This window comes from Metopolophium dirhodum, chromosome 1 (assembly GCF_019925205.1).
Source record: "Metopolophium dirhodum isolate CAU chromosome 1, ASM1992520v1, whole genome shotgun sequence".
Taxonomy (NCBI): Eukaryota; Metazoa; Arthropoda; class Insecta; order Hemiptera; family Aphididae; genus Metopolophium; species Metopolophium dirhodum.
Window position 1 is genome coordinate 28,235,775 of NC_083560.1, and position 26,013 is coordinate 28,261,787.

The 26,013-nt window shown below is 27.4% G+C and overlaps 3 long non-coding RNA genes across 3 annotated transcripts; all 3 read right to left on the reverse strand.

The window, feature by feature from the left end:
* Positions 1-851: 851 nt before the first annotated feature.
* LOC132936262 (uncharacterized) lies at positions 852-7,327 on the reverse strand. Its single transcript, XR_009663436.1, has 7 exons — positions 7,161-7,327; positions 6,935-7,076; positions 6,732-6,868; positions 2,366-2,592; positions 2,224-2,301; positions 1,310-1,782; positions 852-1,235 (listed from the first exon to the last, which is right to left on the reverse strand). It is a non-coding gene; the product is annotated as an uncharacterized LOC132936262 (long non-coding RNA).
* A 2,869-nt stretch (positions 7,328-10,196) lies between these two features.
* LOC132936263 (uncharacterized) lies at positions 10,197-16,672 on the reverse strand. Its single transcript, XR_009663437.1, has 7 exons — positions 16,506-16,672; positions 16,280-16,421; positions 16,077-16,213; positions 11,711-11,937; positions 11,569-11,646; positions 10,655-11,127; positions 10,197-10,580 (listed from the first exon to the last, which is right to left on the reverse strand). It is a non-coding gene; the product is annotated as an uncharacterized LOC132936263 (long non-coding RNA).
* Positions 16,673-19,543: 2,871 nt separating this feature from the next.
* LOC132936231 (uncharacterized) lies at positions 19,544-23,231 on the reverse strand. The gene is made up of 7 exons (XR_009663432.1): positions 23,095-23,231; positions 22,851-23,010; positions 22,648-22,784; positions 21,058-21,284; positions 20,916-20,993; positions 20,002-20,474; positions 19,544-19,927 (listed from the first exon to the last, which is right to left on the reverse strand). It is a non-coding gene; the product is annotated as an uncharacterized LOC132936231 (long non-coding RNA).
* Between the last annotated feature and the right edge of the window lie 2,782 nt (positions 23,232-26,013).

A 26,013-nucleotide genomic window follows, 5' to 3' on the forward strand; every position in this document is an offset into this window, starting at 1 on the left:
TTTTCTATTCTGTTTTGTTTTAAATATGATTGCAACTGTTCTCTACCTAAACATTTAAAAAATTTAATAATTATTTGTGTACCTACATCATCAAAATATTAAATTACTGTCACCATAATTTTATAATACATAGCGTGTTGTGAAAATTAGGATTAATTAATTTAAATTTGGACTACCTATTGTGTTATAATAATAGGTATCTCTCAAAAATTGTGTAAGTTCTTATGTTTTTTTTTTTGGTTTTAAGTTTTTGGCTTTTATAATAATACAAAAAAGAGTAACAATTTAAAAATACCTTCTGAAAGATACTAACAACCAATTCCTATAAAAGCCATTACTAACTTATACTATCTAAGATATAAAAATTATACAAAATATAAACAACAGAAGACCTAATATTTTAATTTATATTAAAACTTCTAACGATTATTTAACAAATCTATTTTGGAACTGACCTCGAAATTAGTTTTAATAATAAATTAATATAAATAAATAATATATGTGGGGAGGACAATATATATACTAACCCTACTATGAGACTTTTATATTATATTAAATATTTTTTTTCTTATATCAAAATATTAATTATGTTGTAATTATAAAAAAATAGTATAAATATGACATTCCTCTCATTGATAGACTACTCTGCAAAGTTTCTTAAAACTTGTTTTTGTTGAATTCTCCGGTAAAAATATTGTCCTCGATTATACTACTATCCTCATTTGGGAAAGTTTGAAGTCAACTAGAAGTAGTGGCTCTCTTTGGAATAATAAAAAAAATGACGAATATTTAGTTTATGTTTGTAGTACGCCCGGTTTGCAAAGAAAACACCTTGTAAAACGTTAGGCCATTAAATTTTATTTTCAAAATATCTAAAACTGATATTATTGTAGTTTTAATAATATATTATTTTATATTTATTATACAAAAAGAGTTAACATACATTGAGCAAATAATTTAAAATGGCGCGATTGAATCTTTGTGGATAGTATGGTGAACTAACTTTATGAATAGTTCCAGTCAATTATTACAAAATTCCTGACACTGGTCGCTAATCACAATTTTTGGTAGGAATGTCAACAAATAATAATTATTATTATTTCACCATAAATATAATAAGCTACAGTAGTTGCTCTTGTTCGGACAATGGCAACACCTCACACCTTTTACTGCAATAATCAATGGCAACTGCTGCATACTGTATGTAATTAGGTGGTTCCAAAATGCTTGAAAACCTAAATATTATATTTTATTAGGTTATTACAAATTAGTTTAATAATTTTTAATTTATTAGTTAAAAGTAATATACCTTTTTTGGTAGAGGAACTGGGTGTAGTTCAGGTATCACTTTTAGTGTTGTAACTGGATTGACACATTGACAAATATTACATTTTTTAATGTATTGCTTTGTATCCAAAGTCATCAAATATAATATAATACTGCTGGTTTATTAGATGAAGTGTTGCCTTCCCACCACGATGACTAGAAAAGGCAAATGCATCCTCAGTGGAACCTTCATAAACAATTTTGAATATATTCATCTGACATCTGTTATTCAATATCAAACTGGCACAATGTATTTTATGATACAGAGTATCATTGTCCAAAAAGAATGATTTTTGCTGTTTACTAAAATTGGAATTATCATTTTTATGATGTACATTATTAGAGTATACGGCTTAAAAATATAACAACACAGCTCTCAAGTTAATAGGCTCTAAAGATTATTGTCAATCGGGTATTTCTCCAATTTTTGGTTGACTCTTGGTGTTCTCCCATGGCCTAAACATATTTACAACAACTATAAATTAAAATAATAAATTACATATTTATAAATTAGTAAAATTCTCATTCACTTAAAATGAATAATAAATTTGATTGAGGAAAGATTAAATTAATACCTATTCAGCTATTCTAAAACTAGTATTACAGTAGATTGAAATAGCCCAAAAATAGCATTTTAAATAATCATTGTGAGATCAAAAATAATAAAACACTTTAAAAGATTGAAGTACCCACAAATAATATTTTTAAATTAACACAAGATTACTAAAATCGTTATTCGCCGATTAATATTTAACTGTGACTTAGTAACCTATTATCTGCCATTTTATTTATACAATTGTATAATAAAGTTTTCTTATAATTATAAATAAGTCAAAGACAAATAGTTTTATTTAAAAACATGATGGAGTAAAACTGAAGGTAATTAGTTTTGCTTACTTTTCTTTCAAAGAAATTTGTCTATCCTTGTTGAGAGGTAAGTTCCATGAATGGGAACAGTATTGACAACCAGTAATCCTATAATTTACATATTTAATTAAATTTGATAATTTATATGACTACGATCAATAAATGTACATACCGTGTATGTACGTATGTAGACCACTCAACTTCTTTTAACAACCTATCAGCAACATCTTCAATATATACCTTTTCACAGATCCTGCCAACCATTTTGACAGAATAAGCGTTTGACAAAAAAATCTTGTACAATAGTCGTGTCTTCACAAGTTATATGTGTGATAACAGCTGGAGATGTCTTTTGATCCAATTGTTTAGAATAAGACACGGGAAATTTGTGTGTAAAATCTATAAACATAATAATAATAAAATAGGAGATACAATGTTTTTAGTAGGTGTGCATTTGGAAAGTAAATATATACATTTTTGAGCAGATTATTTTTTAAATAAGATTTAATATTGTAATTAACATTAAAATTTGGCAATAACCATTGCTTGAAACAACCATTAAGTGTAAGTCACATCTACTAAACAACAATACATGGGAACTGAAAGATATGTGTTATGAATAAATGTAATATTCTCTTATAATAATATTAACATACTTCTAGGTTGCGTTTATTTCCCACCAAACTCCAAAATCGAATTATATAATAAGCATTGTGATATAATAGAAAAGTTTTTACTAAAAAACTCTATTAAAAATTTTTTAATTATTGGTGATTTTAATGTAAATGAATTTTCAGTCACTGATTATACTTTATTTAGAAATCCTATATCCACTACACTTGTTAATTTTTATATTGATTACTTAAATTTAAAGCAGGTTAATAACATTACTAATAGTCACAATGGTATTCTAGACTTGATATTTTCAAACTCTACTGTTGATTCTATGCATGCCTCTAATTGTTCATTAATACCTTTAATTGATTCATATCATCCACCTTTAGAATTTATCTCTCACTTTCCAACACCAAATATTAATTTCCAAACTATTTCTCCTGTAATTTTCAATTTTAATTCCTGCAATTTTAATGACATTCATGCTTTTTTGTCTCATATAGATATTATGGATAATATAACTACCTTGAATTTAGAAAATGCTATATTGAAATTCCATGAAATAATTAATCATTCTTTTGATTTATTAGTTCCAATGATAACTTTAGATCTTAATACTGATCATAACGTTTCTTGGTCAAATTATAATTTAAGAAAAATTATTAAATTAAAAAAATTAGCGCATAAAAAATATAAAATTTCAAATTCTTTATCTGATTATTCTATTTTTTCTAATTTACGCAAGGAATGTAAACAACTATATAAACAACTTCAATTAAATTACATACTTAAGATTGAAAATAACATTAATATTAATATAAAATCATTTTGGAAATATATTCAATCTCTCAAATCAAATAAATCCAATATTCTAATGTCAATGTTTTTTTATAATACAACTGCTCATAATATAGAAGAAATCTCTCAATTATTTGCTAATCATTTCTCCTCTGTTTACTCTAAAAATAAATTGCCTGATGATATTCTTGAATCTCTTAATGTTAATATGCATGATATAAATATTAACTCAATGTACATTTCTGAGGATGAAATTGCTGATTATTTAATATCTATTGATGATAAATCATCTACTGGTCCCGATGGTATTCCACCGATTTTCCTAAAAAAATGCTTTTCATTGTTAATCAAGCCATTGCACTACTTATTTAATCTCTCTTTATCAACTGGTGTTTTTCCCACCTTTTGGAAAAAATCATTTGTTACACCTATACATAAATCTGGGAGTAAGAATGATATCTGTAATTATCGGCCAATCTCTAAACTTTCTGCTATACCTAAAGTATTTGAAGCTATTATTTCTAAAAAACTGTCCAGTTTATTATTAAATTATATTAGTCCCGCTCAGCATGGCTTCTTAATGAAGCACTCGATTTTCACCAATTTACTATTGTATCAAAATTTTCTAACTAATGCTTTAGATCAAGGTCTTCAAGTTGACACCATATACACTGATTTTCAGAAGGCTTTTGACAAAGTTGATCATATTTTACTTTATTATAAATTAAAATCATTTGGTATAGATGGAAACTTTCTTAAATGGCTATATTCGTACCTCACAAATAGAACTCAAGCCGTCAAAATCTCATTTCACTCATCACAAAATTTTCAGGTCTCTTCTGGTGTCCCTCAAGGTTCCCATTTAGGTCCTCTACTGTTTCTAATTTTCATTGATGATTTACCACATTATATATTAGATAACTCTAACATAGCACATATTTTATTATTTGCTGATGATGCCAAAATTTTTTGCAAGATAAATTCTGTAGCTGATCAAATAAATCTTCAATCAATATTAGATAAGTTTGTTATTTGGAGTAAAAATAATTATTTACCATTAAATATTAATAAGTGTAATGTAATTTCTTTTACCCGTAGAGCTAATCCTCTTTTGAATCAGTATATAATTAATGAGTGTCCCTTATCAAGAGTTAATTCAATCAAAGATTTGGGAATTCACTTTGATAGTGATCTTGGCTTCAAATTGAATCATAAATCAATCCTCAACAAATCATATAAGATGTTAGGTTTCTTAAATAGAAATACTAAAGAATTTAAAAATCCTAGATGCTTAAAATTACTTTATACTTCTTTAGTTAGATCTAACCTTGAATTTGGCTCCCTTGTTTGGTCGCAAAATCTAACAACATTTTACTCTGAACTTGATAATGTTCAAAACAAGTTTCTCAAAAATATTTCATATAAACTAAATCTTCCTTTCTCCAGAGACTCAATTATACCAATTCAGGTATCATTGGATCTTGATAGTCTTTCTCTGAGACGGAATCTAACAGATATAATGTTTATTTTTGACATTATTAATGGTTTTGTTCTTTGTCCTGAATTATTAGCAATGATTGGTTTCCGAATTCCTCGTCTTTATACGCGCAATCTAGATTTATTTGTTATTCCACATTATAGAACTAATAGTGGAGCCTTCTCTTTTCTACCAAGAGCTCTTAGGTTAGCCAATTTAATCTCCCACCATCTTGATTTTTTTAATTCTACTCGTGTTAATTTTAAACTAAATACTGTATTGCTTCTAAAAAAACCACATTTTATCTAATTATTATTATTACTTAATATTGTTACTTGTCGTATACATTTATTATTAGTCATTTATTTTTAATTTTTAAAACATTATTTAAATTTTTGTATTTTTATTACCTACTTAATTTATATATATTTTGATTGTTGTCATATTGTTATATTATATACTTTGTAAAGGGCTATTGCCCGTTGAATATATTCAATAAATAAATAAATAAATAAATATTGTATGAAAATAAACAAATCATATTAACCTATGCCAATAATTAAGGTGTAAACCTTATTATCTTGTAATTTATGACATTTTAGTTGTTCACAATGTTCACATGTTTACACACCTCAATAGAACTTAATTTGTATCAAGTTGCCACTTACTCGCAACGTACCAAAATACAGATTCAATTGTCATAACAATCAGATCAATAGTGACGGGACGAGTTCTAAAATAACTTTTTGTTTCAAAAAACAAATGTAGTTGATAACCGTATATTCTCATCATTTTTATCAATTAGGTATGAGATTTGTTAAAATTACAGTAATTAAAGAAAAGTTATGATTTCAATGTAATTCCACTAAAATGTCTTATCCCTCTATAGTCCAAACTAGTTATGTATACCTATTTTCTTTGCAATTTCAATATATTGAGGCCCTCTGAGTTATTGAAATTGGATTCCTGCTAAGCAAAATGTATTGTATAAAAAACTTAAACTTTGTTAAAAATATGTCAGTGCACCATTTGTTTTCTCTCATTGAACTACGAGCAACATGCAATTGTGAGGACAGTAGATCCAATTATGTACTGTCAGGTTTAATAGTATAGTAAAATAACATAATATTATAATCAAACTTAAAACAAAAATAATTATTAAAGAACCTCATAGAGAAGCTCTAAACTTTGATTGGTATTTTACTTTTAAAGCAAGCTATGGATATTTTAAGATTGTAACCTAAAATTGTTTATTTATTAATTTATATTGACTAAACGTGCTGAGGCCTTCGATAAGAATATTATACAATGTGTCCCGTGAAAAGGTGGGTATGTTAGTTAATAGCACAGTAAAATAGTTTGAAATAAAATCCTATCAATTATATTCTCAGAATATTCTCTTTGAGTTTCATAATTCACTCCAATATTGTAAGGCTACATCAGAACCACCAGAATTATCTACAAGTAAGTCATTGTCTGAAATTTGTTGGCGCGACTTTTTAATTCCTTGTATGTGGTACATCATATATTTCAGTTTTTAAAACCATAATAAGCATACTCTTATACAGTGGACTAAAAACGATAAGCTACTAAGTAACATTTGGTTTTGGCAAACATTTAAAATCAGAGACTTGAGTAATATACTTACATAGGTATGTGTGAATTAGACATTTTTCGGTTTCTGAGGCTTTTCTGGGTGAATTAAAATCATCAACTGTAACGTCTCCAAATCCTTTGTTTGTCTGTTCATGTTCTTTCAACCCATCGTCAAAGAAATACAATTTTCTGAAAATGTCAAGTTGTTAAAAATATCTAAATACCTAATACATGAATCATATTAAATGAATTTACCTCTTAGATGATTTACTGAGCCTTGTCTATAATCACTGGTTGTGAAATAATTACCGCAGATTCTGTACCAGATAGAAATCGGATAATCATTTAATTAGAAGATTTGTAGCCATTAGTTACTTGTATTTTCTATTTTGGAAATCTATTTTTGTGAACAAATTAGCAAATTAGTCTGGCCTCATATTATTAAGAAATATAATCAGTACAACTAGAAAATAATACTTACTAATGATAATTAACGTAATGTGGCGAGGCGATACTTTGGATGTTTTACTAAAAAGAGTACACTTTTGCATGGCAATTTTTTACTAAATGTATGAATACAACTCTGAACGACGGAGTCTGTATTTCTGTTCAAATTTCAAATACCTACCTAATAATCGAATGATTCAAAAGTCGGCAAACAATAAAATAACATTATGTTGTTATTCATTTGATAACAATTATTACTATCTTAGTGATAATCAGAACGGTTATCTATTGCATGTGGTACTTCTGGCCGATGTGGCGGGAATTTAAATTTTACTAAAGTCCGAAACTTCGTAAACGCTGACTCCATAAGCACGAATTCAGCGGACGTGAAACGTCACATGGGCATTTTATTGTCTGCGTCTTGTGTAGCAAATTTACGATCAACAGACCACATTAATTAGCATCGTTAGCTTAAAAATTAGAGTGAAACGACCTATTTTGAAACTATTAGCGCTTTAAGCTCTGCGTTATAATTTTATTTTCCAATTTTTTGTGTCTGTCTACAACATAAGTAGTTGAAATAATGCTTTGCTTCTCATTTTTTCCGGTTGGAAAGTAAATCTTGTTGGCGCATTGGGTAGGTCGAAATTCCCAGAGTCTGTGAGGAAGGGCAATTGTGGTTGAAAAACGTATATTATAGTAGGTAAATCATTATGTTGACGCAGGGGCGTAATTACGGTGGTGGTGATATGGTAAAAGACCCAATGAGCTGTATTTACAAACTGTTATATACCTACAAATAGTTCAAAATCAAATTTATAAACTGTTACGAAATTTATAAAAAAAAAAACCGGTAAGCTGTATTAGTAGTTTTACCTACCTATATTATTAGGTTATAAATAACCTAATATATATAAATGGTTTCAATATAAATGGTACGTTACACTTTCATCGTTATCTTTGTTAAATCTTAATCTTAATAAACACGGGATCGTGCCCCTGCTGGCTGTCACATACTGTACCTAATTAGGGATTAGGTATAGTACCAGCCAAGGCTGGGCAAGCTAACTAATTTTAATTAAGTTAAGTTATTTTAGAAAAATTAAGTTAAGTTAAAAGTTAACTTTGAAAAAAATATAACTTCACCTAGTGTAAATTTTAATTTGCTTATTTGCAAATATAAAAAATTCCAGATACATAAAATGGTTTATTAGGTAGTTTTTCTTTACGTTCAAGAAAATTACTGGGGAAATAGCTACCAATTGATTTTTTTTTTTTTTTTTGAAACATGTATTTTAACAAGTCAAGACCGATGGTGCAACAACAAATTTGCGCAAATCATTATTTTAGAAGTTTGCAATTTTACGTTTTTATAAATCCACAGAACGCTGTACTTTCCTGCCGCGTCTATAACAAATTTTTCATTTTTTTTTTTTTTTTTGGCGGCTGTGTAAATCAACGTTTTAAAACTGATAGTGATAATACAAATTTGAATAGGTTAACCATTTTTTTAAAATAACTACCTATGGCATTTCAATTCATATAACTGTTATTTTTTTTATTCAGTTAATTTATGTGTGACATATTATATGCAACTTATTAATTAATATATTATGGATGAATAAATGGGGAAAAAATGACAACATAGTGTATCTAATAATATTAATGAATGAACTACATTATGAACTACAAAGATAATATTGTTATTTATTAGCTCCTTCCTTTTAAAAATCCATGTAGTCAATAATAAAATATTATACAATTACGTAGAGATATCTAGATATCTAGATATTGCGATGACATTTTTGAGCCGTGTTTTTTAGTTAAAAATTCCCAAAGGTTTGCTTTAACATTTTACAGCATGGACGATCAAAATTCAGAGTAAAATTTAAATCTTAAAAATCTCGAACGACGATATCGTTACGTTACGTTTCAATACTTTCAATTACATCTGTGTCTACTTCATAGTGTGTGTTATTTTGGTATATTAGATACAAACATTTTTCTCCAAGTTTTGGGTTACCTTTTTAATTAATATTCTTAAAAAGCCACTAAGTGTGTGTCAGACTACTAAATATATATACTGAAGTTTTAAAATAAATAGCAGCGGCAATTATTTCGGTATCAGTACCGCAAACTTCTATTACAATCAGTTATAGGTTTTATCAATGGTTGTATACTTGTAAATACTTATTTGGAATAATTAATATTTACATACATTTTCTATTCTGTTTTGTTTTAAATATGATTGCAACTGTTCTCTACCTAAACATTTAAAAAATTTAATAATTATTTGTGTACCTACATCATCAAAATATTAAATTACTGTCACCATAATTTTATAATACATAGCGTGTTGTGAAAATTAGGATTAATTAATTTAAATTTGGACTACCTATTGTGTTATAATAATAGGTATCTCTCAAAAATTGTGTAAGTTCTTATGTTTTTTTTTTTGGTTTTAAGTTTTTGGCTTTTATAATAATACAAAAAAGAGTAACAATTTAAAAATACCTTCTGAAAGATACTAACAACCAATTCCTATAAAAGCCATTACTAACTTATACTATCTAAGATATAAAAATTATACAAAATATAAACAACAGAAGACCTAATATTTTAATTTATATTAAAACTTCTAACGATTATTTAACAAATCTATTTTGGAACTGACCTCGAAATTAGTTTTAATAATAAATTAATATAAATAAATAATATATGTGGGGAGGACAATATATATACTAACCCTACTATGAGACTTTTATATTATATTAAATATTTTTTTTCTTATATCAAAATATTAATTATGTTGTAATTATAAAAAAATAGTATAAATATGACATTCCTCTCATTGATAGACTACTCTGCAAAGTTTCTTAAAACTTGTTTTTGTTGAATTCTCCGGTAAAAATATTGTCCTCGATTATACTACTATCCTCATTTGGGAAAGTTTGAAGTCAACTAGAAGTAGTGGCTCTCTTTGGAATAATAAAAAAAATGACGAATATTTAGTTTATGTTTGTAGTACGCCCGGTTTGCAAAGAAAACACCTTGTAAAACGTTAGGCCATTAAATTTTATTTTCAAAATATCTAAAACTGATATTATTGTAGTTTTAATAATATATTATTTTATATTTATTATACAAAAAGAGTTAACATACATTGAGCAAATAATTTAAAATGGCGCGATTGAATCTTTGTGGATAGTATGGTGAACTAACTTTATGAATAGTTCCAGTCAATTATTACAAAATTCCTGACACTGGTCGCTAATCACAATTTTTGGTAGGAATGTCAACAAATAATAATTATTATTATTTCACCATAAATATAATAAGCTACAGTAGTTGCTCTTGTTCGGACAATGGCAACACCTCACACCTTTTACTGCAATAATCAATGGCAACTGCTGCATACTGTATGTAATTAGGTGGTTCCAAAATGCTTGAAAACCTAAATATTATATTTTATTAGGTTATTACAAATTAGTTTAATAATTTTTAATTTATTAGTTAAAAGTAATATACCTTTTTTGGTAGAGGAACTGGGTGTAGTTCAGGTATCACTTTTAGTGTTGTAACTGGATTGACACATTGACAAATATTACATTTTTTAATGTATTGCTTTGTATCCAAAGTCATCAAATATAATATAATACTGCTGGTTTATTAGATGAAGTGTTGCCTTCCCACCACGATGACTAGAAAAGGCAAATGCATCCTCAGTGGAACCTTCATAAACAATTTTGAATATATTCATCTGACATCTGTTATTCAATATCAAACTGGCACAATGTATTTTATGATACAGAGTATCATTGTCCAAAAAGAATGATTTTTGCTGTTTACTAAAATTGGAATTATCATTTTTATGATGTACATTATTAGAGTATACGGCTTAAAAATATAACAACACAGCTCTCAAGTTAATAGGCTCTAAAGATTATTGTCAATCGGGTATTTCTCCAATTTTTGGTTGACTCTTGGTGTTCTCCCATGGCCTAAACATATTTACAACAACTATAAATTAAAATAATAAATTACATATTTATAAATTAGTAAAATTCTCATTCACTTAAAATGAATAATAAATTTGATTGAGGAAAGATTAAATTAATACCTATTCAGCTATTCTAAAACTAGTATTACAGTAGATTGAAATAGCCCAAAAATAGCATTTTAAATAATCATTGTGAGATCAAAAATAATAAAACACTTTAAAAGATTGAAGTACCCACAAATAATATTTTTAAATTAACACAAGATTACTAAAATCGTTATTCGCCGATTAATATTTAACTGTGACTTAGTAACCTATTATCTGCCATTTTATTTATACAATTGTATAATAAAGTTTTCTTATAATTATAAATAAGTCAAAGACAAATAGTTTTATTTAAAAACATGATGGAGTAAAACTGAAGGTAATTAGTTTTGCTTACTTTTCTTTCAAAGAAATTTGTCTATCCTTGTTGAGAGGTAAGTTCCATGAATGGGAACAGTATTGACAACCAGTAATCCTATAATTTACATATTTAATTAAATTTGATAATTTATATGACTACGATCAATAAATGTACATACCGTGTATGTACGTATGTAGACCACTCAACTTCTTTTAACAACCTATCAGCAACATCTTCAATATATACCTTTTCACAGATCCTGCCAACCATTTTGACAGAATAAGCGTTTGACAAAAAAATCTTGTACAATAGTCGTGTCTTCACAAGTTATATGTGTGATAACAGCTGGAGATGTCTTTTGATCCAATTGTTTAGAATAAGACACGGGAAATTTGTGTGTAAAATCTATAAACATAATAATAATAAAATAGGAGATACAATGTTTTTAGTAGGTGTGCATTTGGAAAGTAAATATATACATTTTTGAGCAGATTATTTTTTAAATAAGATTTAATATTGTAATTAACATTAAAATTTGGCAATAACCATTGCTTGAAACAACCATTAAGTGTAAGTCACATCTACTAAACAACAATACATGGGAACTGAAAGATATGTGTTATGAATAAATGTAATATTCTCTTATAATAATATTAACATACTTCTAGGTTGCGTTTATTTCCCACCAAACTCCAAAATCGAATTATATAATAAGCATTGTGATATAATAGAAAAGTTTTTACTAAAAAACTCTATTAAAAATTTTTTAATTATTGGTGATTTTAATGTAAATGAATTTTCAGTCACTGATTATACTTTATTTAGAAATCCTATATCCACTACACTTGTTAATTTTTATATTGATTACTTAAATTTAAAGCAGGTTAATAACATTACTAATAGTCACAATGGTATTCTAGACTTGATATTTTCAAACTCTACTGTTGATTCTATGCATGCCTCTAATTGTTCATTAATACCTTTAATTGATTCATATCATCCACCTTTAGAATTTATCTCTCACTTTCCAACACCAAATATTAATTTCCAAACTATTTCTCCTGTAATTTTCAATTTTAATTCCTGCAATTTTAATGACATTCATGCTTTTTTGTCTCATATAGATATTATGGATAATATAACTACCTTGAATTTAGAAAATGCTATATTGAAATTCCATGAAATAATTAATCATTCTTTTGATTTATTAGTTCCAATGATAACTTTAGATCTTAATACTGATCATAACGTTTCTTGGTCAAATTATAATTTAAGAAAAATTATTAAATTAAAAAAATTAGCGCATAAAAAATATAAAATTTCAAATTCTTTATCTGATTATTCTATTTTTTCTAATTTACGCAAGGAATGTAAACAACTATATAAACAACTTCAATTAAATTACATACTTAAGATTGAAAATAACATTAATATTAATATAAAATCATTTTGGAAATATATTCAATCTCTCAAATCAAATAAATCCAATATTCTAATGTCAATGTTTTTTTATAATACAACTGCTCATAATATAGAAGAAATCTCTCAATTATTTGCTAATCATTTCTCCTCTGTTTACTCTAAAAATAAATTGCCTGATGATATTCTTGAATCTCTTAATGTTAATATGCATGATATAAATATTAACTCAATGTACATTTCTGAGGATGAAATTGCTGATTATTTAATATCTATTGATGATAAATCATCTACTGGTCCCGATGGTATTCCACCGATTTTCCTAAAAAAATGCTTTTCATTGTTAATCAAGCCATTGCACTACTTATTTAATCTCTCTTTATCAACTGGTGTTTTTCCCACCTTTTGGAAAAAATCATTTGTTACACCTATACATAAATCTGGGAGTAAGAATGATATCTGTAATTATCGGCCAATCTCTAAACTTTCTGCTATACCTAAAGTATTTGAAGCTATTATTTCTAAAAAACTGTCCAGTTTATTATTAAATTATATTAGTCCCGCTCAGCATGGCTTCTTAATGAAGCACTCGATTTTCACCAATTTACTATTGTATCAAAATTTTCTAACTAATGCTTTAGATCAAGGTCTTCAAGTTGACACCATATACACTGATTTTCAGAAGGCTTTTGACAAAGTTGATCATATTTTACTTTATTATAAATTAAAATCATTTGGTATAGATGGAAACTTTCTTAAATGGCTATATTCGTACCTCACAAATAGAACTCAAGCCGTCAAAATCTCATTTCACTCATCACAAAATTTTCAGGTCTCTTCTGGTGTCCCTCAAGGTTCCCATTTAGGTCCTCTACTGTTTCTAATTTTCATTGATGATTTACCACATTATATATTAGATAACTCTAACATAGCACATATTTTATTATTTGCTGATGATGCCAAAATTTTTTGCAAGATAAATTCTGTAGCTGATCAAATAAATCTTCAATCAATATTAGATAAGTTTGTTATTTGGAGTAAAAATAATTATTTACCATTAAATATTAATAAGTGTAATGTAATTTCTTTTACCCGTAGAGCTAATCCTCTTTTGAATCAGTATATAATTAATGAGTGTCCCTTATCAAGAGTTAATTCAATCAAAGATTTGGGAATTCACTTTGATAGTGATCTTGGCTTCAAATTGAATCATAAATCAATCCTCAACAAATCATATAAGATGTTAGGTTTCTTAAATAGAAATACTAAAGAATTTAAAAATCCTAGATGCTTAAAATTACTTTATACTTCTTTAGTTAGATCTAACCTTGAATTTGGCTCCCTTGTTTGGTCGCAAAATCTAACAACATTTTACTCTGAACTTGATAATGTTCAAAACAAGTTTCTCAAAAATATTTCATATAAACTAAATCTTCCTTTCTCCAGAGACTCAATTATACCAATTCAGGTATCATTGGATCTTGATAGTCTTTCTCTGAGACGGAATCTAACAGATATAATGTTTATTTTTGACATTATTAATGGTTTTGTTCTTTGTCCTGAATTATTAGCAATGATTGGTTTCCGAATTCCTCGTCTTTATACGCGCAATCTAGATTTATTTGTTATTCCACATTATAGAACTAATAGTGGAGCCTTCTCTTTTCTACCAAGAGCTCTTAGGTTAGCCAATTTAATCTCCCACCATCTTGATTTTTTTAATTCTACTCGTGTTAATTTTAAACTAAATACTGTATTGCTTCTAAAAAAACCACATTTTATCTAATTATTATTATTACTTAATATTGTTACTTGTCGTATACATTTATTATTAGTCATTTATTTTTAATTTTTAAAACATTATTTAAATTTTTGTATTTTTATTACCTACTTAATTTATATATATTTTGATTGTTGTCATATTGTTATATTATATACTTTGTAAAGGGCTATTGCCCGTTGAATATATTCAATAAATAAATAAATAAATAAATATTGTATGAAAATAAACAAATCATATTAACCTATGCCAATAATTAAGGTGTAAACCTTATTATCTTGTAATTTATGACATTTTAGTTGTTCACAATGTTCACATGTTTACACACCTCAATAGAACTTAATTTGTATCAAGTTGCCACTTACTCGCAACGTACCAAAATACAGATTCAATTGTCATAACAATCAGATCAATAGTGACGGGACGAGTTCTAAAATAACTTTTTGTTTCAAAAAACAAATGTAGTTGATAACCGTATATTCTCATCATTTTTATCAATTAGGTATGAGATTTGTTAAAATTACAGTAATTAAAGAAAAGTTATGATTTCAATGTAATTCCACTAAAATGTCTTATCCCTCTATAGTCCAAACTAGTTATGTATACCTATTTTCTTTGCAATTTCAATATATTGAGGCCCTCTGAGTTATTGAAATTGGATTCCTGCTAAGCAAAATGTATTGTATAAAAAACTTAAACTTTGTTAAAAATATGTCAGTGCACCATTTGTTTTCTCTCATTGAACTACGAGCAACATGCAATTGTGAGGACAGTAGATCCAATTATGTACTGTCAGGTTTAATAGTATAGTAAAATAACATAATATTATAATCAAACTTAAAACAAAAATAATTATTAAAGAACCTCATAGAGAAGCTCTAAACTTTGATTGGTATTTTACTTTTAAAGCAAGCTATGGATATTTTAAGATTGTAACCTAAAATTGTTTATTTATTAATTTATATTGACTAAACGTGCTGAGGCCTTCGATAAGAATATTATACAATGTGTCCCGTGAAAAGGTGGGTATGTTAGTTAATAGCACAGTAAAATAGTTTGAAATAAAATCCTATCAATTATATTCTCAGAATATTCTCTTTGAGTTTCATAATTCACTCCAATATTGTAAGGCTACATCAGAACCACCAGAATTATCTACAAGTAAGTCATTGTCTGAAATTTGTTGGCGCGACTTTTTAATTCCTTGTATGTGGTACATCATATATTTCAGTTTTTAAAACCATAATAAGCATACTCTTATACAGTGGACTAAAAACGATAAGCTACTAAGTAACATTTGGTTTTGGCAAACATTTAAAATCAGAGACTTGAGTAATATACTTACATAGGTATGTGTGAATTAGACATTTTTCGGTTTCTGAGGCTTTTCTGGGTGAATTAAAATCATCAACTGTAACGTCTCCAAATCCTTTGTTTGTCTGTTCATGTTCTTTCAACCCATCGTCAAAGAAATACAATTTTCTGAAAATGTCAAGTTGTTAAAAATATCTAAATACCTAATACATGAATCATATTAAATGAATTTACCTCTTAGATGATTTACTGAGCCTTGTCTATAATCACTGGTTGTGAAATAATTACCGCAGATTCTGTACCAGATAGAAATCGGATAATCATTTAATTAGAAGATTTGTAGCCATTAGTTACTTGTATTTTCTATTTTGGAAATCTATTTTTGTGAACAAATTAGCAAATTAGTCTGGCCTCATATTATTAAGAAATATAATCAGTACAACTAGAAAATAATACTTACTAATGATAATTAACGTAATGTGGCGAGGCGATACTTTGGATGTTTTACTAAAAAGAGTACACTTTTGCATGGCAATTTTTTACTAAATGTATGAATACAACTCTGAACGACGGAGTCTGTATTTCTGTTCAAATTTCAAATACCTACCTAATAATCGAATGATTCAAAAGTCGGCAAACAATAAAATAACATTATGTTGTTATTCATTTGATAACAATTATTACTATCTTAGTGATAATCAGAACGGTTATCTATTGCATGTGGTACTTCTGGCCGATGTGGCGGGAATTTAAATTTTACTAAAGTCCGAAACTTCGTAAACGCTGACTCCATAAGCACGAATTCAGCGGACGTGAAACGTCACATGGGCATTTTATTGTCTGCGTCTTGTGTAGCAAATTTACGATCAACAGACCACATTAATTAGCATCGTTAGCTTAAAAATTAGAGTGAAACGACCTATTTTGAAACTATTAGCGCTTTAAGCTCTGCGTTATAATTTTATTTTCCAATTTTTTGTGTCTGTCTACAACATAAGTAGTTGAAATAATGCTTTGCTTCTCATTTTTTCCGGTTGGAAAGTAAATCTTGTTGGCGCATTGGGTAGGTCGAAATTCCCAGAGTCTGTGAGGAAGGGCAATTGTGGTTGAAAAACGTATATTATAGTAGGTAAATCATTATGTTGACGCAGGGGCGTAATTACGGTGGTGGTGATATGGTAAAAGACCCAATGAGCTGTATTTACAAACTGTTATATACCTACAAATAGTTCAAAATCAAATTTATAAACTGTTACGAAATTTATAAAAAAAAAAAACCGGTAAGCTGTATTAGTAGTTTTACCTACCTATATTATTAGGTTATAAATAACCTAATATATATAAATGGTTTCAATATAAATGGTACGTTACACTTTCATCGTTATCTTTGTTAAATCTTAATCTTAATAAACACGGGATCGTGCCCCTGCTGGCTGTCACATACTGTACCTAATTAGGGATTAGGTATAGTACCAGCCAAGGCTGGGCAAGCTAACTAATTTTAATTAAGTTAAGTTATTTTAGAAAAATTAAGTTAAGTTAAAAGTTAACTTTGAAAAAAATATAACTTCACCTAGTGTAAATTTTAATTTGCTTATTTGCAAATATAAAAAATTCCAGATACATAAAATGGTTTATTAGGTAGTTTTTCTTTACGTTCAAGAAAATTACTGGGGAAATAGCTACCAATTGATTTTTTTTTTTTTTTTTGAAACATGTATTTTAACAAGTCAAGACCGATGGTGCAACAACAAATTTGCGCAAATCATTATTTTAGAAGTTTGCAATTTTACGTTTTTATAAATCCACAGAACGCTGTACTTTCCTGCCGCGTCTATAACAAATTTTTCATTTTTTTTTTTTTTTTTGGCGGCTGTGTAAATCAACGTTTTAAAACTGATAGTGATAATACAAATTTGAATAGGTTAACCATTTTTTTAAAATAACTACCTATGGCATTTCAATTCATATAACTGTTATTTTTTTTATTCAGTTAATTTATGTGTGACATATTATATGCAACTTATTAATTAATATATTATGGATGAATAAATGGGGAAAAAATGACAACATAGTGTATCTAATAATATTAATGAATGAACTACATTATGAACTACAAAGATAATATTGTTATTTATTAGCTCCTTCCTTTTAAAAATCCATGTAGTCAATAATAAAATATTATACAATTACGTAGAGATATCTAGATATCTAGATATTGCGATGACATTTTTGAGCCGTGTTTTTTAGTTAAAAATTCCCAAAGGTTTGCTTTAACATTTTACAGCATGGACGATCAAAATTCAGAGTAAAATTTAAATCTTAAAAATCTCGAACGACGATATCGTTACGTTACGTTTCAATACTTTCAATTACATCTGTGTCTACTTCATAGTGTGTGTTATTTTGGTATATTAGATACAAACATTTTTCTCCAAGTTTTGGGTTACCTTTTTAATTAATATTCTTAAAAAGCCACTAAGTGTGTGTCAGACTACTAAATATATATACTGAAGTTTTAAAATAAATAGCAGCGGCAATTATTTCGGTATCAGTACCGCAAACTTCTATTACAATCAGTTATAGGTTTTATCAATGGTTGTATACTTGTAAATACTTATTTGGAATAATTAATATTTACATACATTTTCTATTCTGTTTTGTTTTAAATATGATTGCAACTGTTCTCTACCTAAACATTTAAAAAATTTAATAATTATTTGTGTACCTACATCATCAAAATATTAAATTACTGTCACCATAATTTTATAATACATAGCGTGTTGTGAAAATTAGGATTAATTAATTTAAATTTGGACTACCTATTGTGTTATAATAATAGGTATCTCTCAAAAATTGTGTAAGTTCTTATGTTTTTTTTTTTTGGTTTTAAGTTTTTGGCTTTTATAATAATACAAAAAAGAGTAACAATTTAAAAATACCTTCTGAAAGATACTAACAACCAATTCCTATAAAAGCCATTACTAACTTATACTATCTAAGATATAAAAATTATACAAAATATAAACAACAGAAGACCTAATATTTTAATTTATATTAAAACTTCTAACGATTATTTAACAAATCTATTTTGGAACTGACCTCGAAATTAGTTTTAATAATAAATTAATATAAATAAATAATATATGTGGGGAGGACAATATATATACTAACCCTACTATGAGACTTTTATATTATATTAAATATTTTTTTTCTTATATCAAAATATTAATTATGTTGTAATTATAAAAAAATAGTATAAATATGACATTCCTCTCATTGATAGACTACTCTGCAAAGTTTCTTAAAACTTGTTTTTGTTGAATTCTCCGGTAAAAATATTGTCCTCGATTATACTACTATCCTCATTTGGGAAAGTTTGAAGTCAACTAGAAGTAGTGGCTCTCTTTGGAATAATAAAAAAAATGACGAATATTTAGTTTATGTTTGTAGTACGCCCGGTTTGCAAAGAAAACACCTTGTAAAACGTTAGGCCATTAAATTTTATTTTCAAAATATCTAAAACTGATATTATTGTAGTTTTAATAATATATTATTTTATATTTATTATACAAAAAGAGTTAACATACATTGAGCAAATAATTTAAAATGGCGCGATTGAATCTTTGTGGATAGTATGGTGAACTAACTTTATGAATAGTTCCAGTCAATTATTACAAAATTCCTGACACTGGTCGCTAATCACAATTTTTGGTAGGAATGTCAACAAATAATAATTATTATTATTTCACCATAAATATAATAAGCTACAGTAGTTGCTCTTGTTCGGACAATGGCAACACCTCACACCTTTTACTGCAATAATCAATGGCAACTGCTGCATACTGTATGTAATTAGGTGGTTCCAAAATGCTTGAAAACCTAAATATTATATTTTATTAGGTTATTACAAATTAGTTTAATAATTTTTAATTTATTAGTTAAAAGTAATATACCTTTTTTGGTAGAGGAACTGGGTGTAGTTCAGGTATCACTTTTAGTGTTGTAACTGGATTGACACATTGACAAATATTACATTTTTTAATGTATTGCTTTGTATCCAAAGTCATCAAATATAATATAATACTGCTGGTTTATTAGATGAAGTGTTGCCTTCCCACCACGATGACTAGAAAAGGCAAATGCATCCTCAGTGGAACCTTCATAAACAATTTTGAATATATTCATCTGACATCTGTTATTCAATATCAAACTGGCACAATGTATTTTATGATACAGAGTATCATTGTCCAAAAAGAATGATTTTTGCTGTTTACTAAAATTGGAATTATCATTTTTATGATGTACATTATTAGAGTATACGGCTTAAAAATATAACAACACAGCTCTCAAGTTAATAGGCTCTAAAGATTATTGTCAATCGGGTATTTCTCCAATTTTTGGTTGACTCTTGGTGTTCTCCCATGGCCTAAACATATTTACAACAACTATAAATTAAAATAATAAATTACATATTTATAAATTAGTAAAATTCTCATTCACTTAAAATGAATAATAAATTTGATTGAGGAAAGATTAAATTAATACCTATTCAGCTATTCTAAAACTAGTATTACAGTAGATTGAAATAGCCCAAAAATAGCATTTTAAATAATCATTGTGAGATCAAAAATAATAAAACACTTTAAAAGATTGAAGTACCCACAAATAATATTTTTAAATTAACACAAGATTACTAAAATCGTTATTCGCCGATTAATATTTAACTGTGACTTAGTAACCTATTATCTGCCATTTTATTTATACAATTGTATAATAAAGTTTTCTTATAATTATAAATAAGTCAAAGACAAATAGTTTTATTTAAAAACATGATGGAGTAAAACTGAAGGTAATTAGTTTTGCTTACTTTTCTTTCAAAGAAATTTGTCTATCCTTGTTGAGAGGTAAGTTCCATGAATGGGAACAGTATTGACAACCAGTAATCCTATAATTTACATATTTAATTAAATTTGATAATTTATATGACTACGATCAATAAATGTACATACCGTGTATGTACGTATGTAGACCACTCAACTTCTTTTAACAACCTATCAGCAACATCTTCAATATATACCTTTTCACAGATCCTGCCAACCATTTTGACAGAATAAGCGTTTGACAAAAAAATCTTGTACAATAGTCGTGTCTTCACAAGTTATATGTGTGATAACAGCTGGAGATGTCTTTTGATCCAATTGTTTAGAATAAGACACGGGAAATTTGTGTGTAAAATCTATAAACATAATAATAATAAAATAGGAGATACAATGTTTTTAGTAGGTGTGCATTTGGAAAGTAAATATATACATTTTTGAGCAGATTATTTTTTAAATAAGATTTAATATTGTAATTAACATTAAAATTTGGCAATAACCATTGCTTGAAACAACCATTAAGTGTAAGTCACATCTACTAAACAACAATACATGGGAACTGAAAGATATGTGTTATGAATAAATGTAATATTGTATGTAAAATAAACAAATCATATTACCCTATGCCAATAATTAAGGTGTAAACCTTATTATCTTGTAATTTATGACATTTTAGTTGTTCACAATGTTCACATGTTTACACACCTCAATAGAACTTAATTTGTATCAAGTTGCCACTTACTCGCAACGTACCAAAATACAGATTCAATTGTCATAACAATCAGATCAATAGTGACGGGACGAGTTCTAAAATAACTTTTTGTTTCAAAAAACAAATGTAGTTGATAACCGTATATTCTCATCATTTTTATCAATTAGGTATGAGATTTGTTAAAATTACAGTAATTAAAGAAAAGTTATGATTTCAATGTAATTCCACTAAAATGTCTTATCCCTCTATAGTCCAAACTAGTTATGTATACCTATTTTCTTTGCAATTTAAATATATTGAGGCCCTCTGAGTTATTGAAATTGGATTCCTGCTAAGCAAAATGTATTGTATAAAAAACTTAAACTTTGTTAAAAATATGTCAGTGCACCATTTGTTTTCTCTCATTGAACTACGAGCAACATGCAATTGTGAGGACAGTAGATCCAATTATGTACTGTCAGGTTTAATAGTATAGTAAAATAACATAATATTATAATCAAACTTAAAACAAAAATAATTATTAAAGAACCTCATAGAGAAGCTCTAAACTTTGATTGGTATTTTACTTTTAAAGCAAGCTATGGATATTTTAAGATTGTAACCTAAAATTGTTTATTTATTAATTTATATTGACTAAACGTGCTGAGGCCTTCGATAAGAATATTATACAATGTGTCCCGTGAAAAGGTGGGTATGTTAGTTAATAGCACAGTAAAATAGTTTGAAATAAAATCCTATCAATTATATTCTCAGAATATTCTCTTTGAGTTTCATAATTCACTCCAATATTGTAAGGCTACATCAGAACCACCAGAATTATCTACAAGTAAGTCATTGTCTGAAATTTGTTGGCGCGACTTTTTAATTCCTTGTATGTGGTACATCATATATTTCAGTTTTTAAAACCATAATAAGCATACTCTTATACAGTGGACTAAAAACGATAAGCTACTAAGTAACATTTGGTTTTGGCAAACATTTAAAATCAGAGACTTGAGTAATATACTTACATAAGTATGTGTGAATTAGACATTTTTCGGTTTCTGAGGCTTTTCTGGGTGAATTAAAATCATCAACTGTAACGTCTCCAAATCCTTTGTTTGTCTGTTCATGTTCTTTCAACCCATCGTCAAAGAAATACAATTTTCTGAAAATGTCAAGTTGTTAAAAATATCTAAATACCTAATACATGAATCATATTAAATGAATTTACCTCTTAGATGATTTACTGAGCCTTGTCTATAATCACTGGTTGTGAAATAATTACCGCAGATTCTGTACCAGATAGAAATCGGATATTCATATTATTAATCGGATACATTTAATTAGAAGATTTGTAGCCATTAGTTACTTGTATTTTCTATTTTGGAAATCTATTTTTGTGAACAAATTAGCAAATTAGTCTGGCCTCATATTATTAAGAAATATAATCAGTACAACTAGAAAATAATACTTACTAATGATAATTAACGTAATGTGGCGAGGCGATACTTTGGATGTTTTACTAAAAAGAGTACACTTTTGCATGGCAATTTTTTACTAAATGTATGAATACAACTCTGAACGACGGAGTCTGTATTTCTGTTGAAATTTCAAATACCTACCTAATAATCGAATGATTCAAAAGTCGGCAAACAATAAAATAACATTATGTTGTTATTCATTTGATAACAATTATTACTATCTTAGTGATAATCAGAACGGTTATCTATTGCATGTGGTACTTCTGGCCGATGTGGCGGGAATTTAAATTTTACTAAAGTCCGAAACTTCGTAAACGCTGACTCCATAAGCACGAATTCAGCGGACGTGAAACGTCACATGGGCATTTTATTGTCTGCGTCTTGTGTAGCAAATTTACGATCAACAGACCACATTAATTAGCATCGTTAGCTTAAAAATTAGAGTGAAACGACCTATTTTGAAACTATTAGCGCTTTAAGCTCTGCGTAATAATTTTATTTTCCAATTTTTTGTGTCTGTCTACAACATAAGTAGTTGAAATAATGCTTTGCTTCTCATTTTTTCTGGTTGGAAAGTAAATCTTGTTGGCGCATTGGGTAGGTCGAAATTCCCAGAGTCTGTGAGGAAGGGCAATTGTGGTTGAAAAACGTATATTATAGTAGGTAAATCATTATGTTGACGCAGGGGCGTAATTAAGGTGGTGGTGATATGGTAAAAGACCCAATGAGCTGTATTTACAAACTGTTATATACCTACAAATAGTTCAAAATCAAACTTATAAACTGTTACGAAATTTATAAAAAAAAAAACCGGTAAGCTGTATTAGTAGTTTTACCTACCTATATTATTAGGTTATAAATAACCTAATATATATAAATGGTTTCAATATAAATGGTACGTTACACTTTCATCGTTATCTTTGTTAAATCTTAATCTTAATAAACACGGGATCGTGCCCCTGCTGGCTGTCACATACTGTACCTAATTAGGGATTAGGTATAGTACCAGCCAAGGCTGGGCAAGCTAACTAATTTTAATTAAGTTAAGTTATTTTAGAAAAATTAAGTTAAGTTAAAAGTTAACTTTGAAAAAAATATAACTTCACTTAGTGTAAATTTTAATTTGCTTATTTGCAAATATAAAAAATTCCAGATACATAAAATGGTTTATTAGGTAGTTTTTCTTTACGTTCAAGAAAATTAATGGGGAAATAGCTACCAATTGAGTTTTTTTTTTTTTTGAAACATGTATTTTAACAAGTCAAGACTGATGGTGCAACAATAAATTTGCGCAAATCTTTTTTTTAGAAGTTTACAATCTTACGTTTTTATAAATCCCCAGAACGCTGTACTTTCCTGCCGCGTCTATACCAAATTTTTCATTTTTTTTTTTTTTTTTTTTGGCGGCTGTGTAAATCAAAGTTTTAGAACTGATAGTGATAATACAAATTTGAATAGGTTAACCATTTTTTTTAAATAACTACCTATGGCATTTCAATTCATATAACTGTTATTTTTTTTATTCAGTTAATTTATGTGTGACATATTATATGCAACTTATTAGTTAAAATATTATGGATGAATAAATGGGGAAAAAATGACAACATAGTGTATCTAATAATATTAATGAATGAACTACATTATGAACTACAAAGATAATATTGTTATTTATTAGCTCCTTCCTTTTAAAAATCCATGTAGTAAATAATAAAATATTATACAATTAAGTAGAGATAGTAATTGCAATTTTTTTTAAAAAATATAAACAAAAAAAACATACAAATCTATATATCGCGATGACATTTTTGAGCAGTGTTTTTTAGTTAAAAATGTCCAAAGGTTTGCTTTAACATTTTACAGTATGAACGATCAAAATTCAGAGTAAAATTTAAATCTTAAAAGTTTCGAACGTTTATAATCACTGGTTGTGAAATGATTACCGCAGATTCTGTGCCAGATAGCAATCGGATAATCATTTAATTTGAAGATTTATAGCCATTATTTACTTGTATTTTCTATTTTAGAAATCTATGTAACCTTGTGAACAAATTAACAAATTAGTCTGACCCCATATTATTAAGAAATATAATCAGTACAACTAGAAAATAATACTTACAAATGAAAATTAACGTAATATGGCAAGGCGATACTTTGGATGTTTTACTAAAAAGAGTACATATGGTAATTTTTTACTAAAACTTATGAACGGAATTGTATTTCTGTTGAAATTTCAAATATCTACCTAATATTTAATAATCGAATGATTCAAAAGTCGGCAAACAATAAAATAACATTATGTTGTTATTCATTTGATAACAATTATTACTATCTTAGTGATAATCATAACGGTTATCTATTGCATTTGGTACTTCTGGCCGATGTGGCGGGAATTAAATTTTACTGAAGTCCGAAACTTGGTAAACGCTGACTCCATAAGCACGAATTCAGTTGACTGCGTCTTGTGTAGCCAGATTAAGATCAACAGATCATATTTAGCATCGTTAATTTAATAAATAGAATGAAACGACCTATTATAAAACTATAAGCGAATTTATGATTTGCGTAATAATTTTTTTTTAATTTTTTCTGTCTGTATACAACATAAGTAGTTTAAATAATGGCTATATCTAAACCTATAACCAGAAATAATTTTTTTTAAGAAATATTTTTGAATGTTTTCCAATTATGATTTCCATGAAAATTTTACGTACTAAAAAATATACATACCTAATACGAAATGTGCAAATTCACAAAGTTTGGAGTTTTAGAATTTCTTAACTTTTATAGTAATCGTGTAACGGTTTATTTTCTTAATCGGATAACTATCATATATTATTATGAAGGGTTCATTATTCATTTTTTCACACTGAAAAAATATTCGGTTTACCCTTATATGCAGTGTTGAGCCGAGAT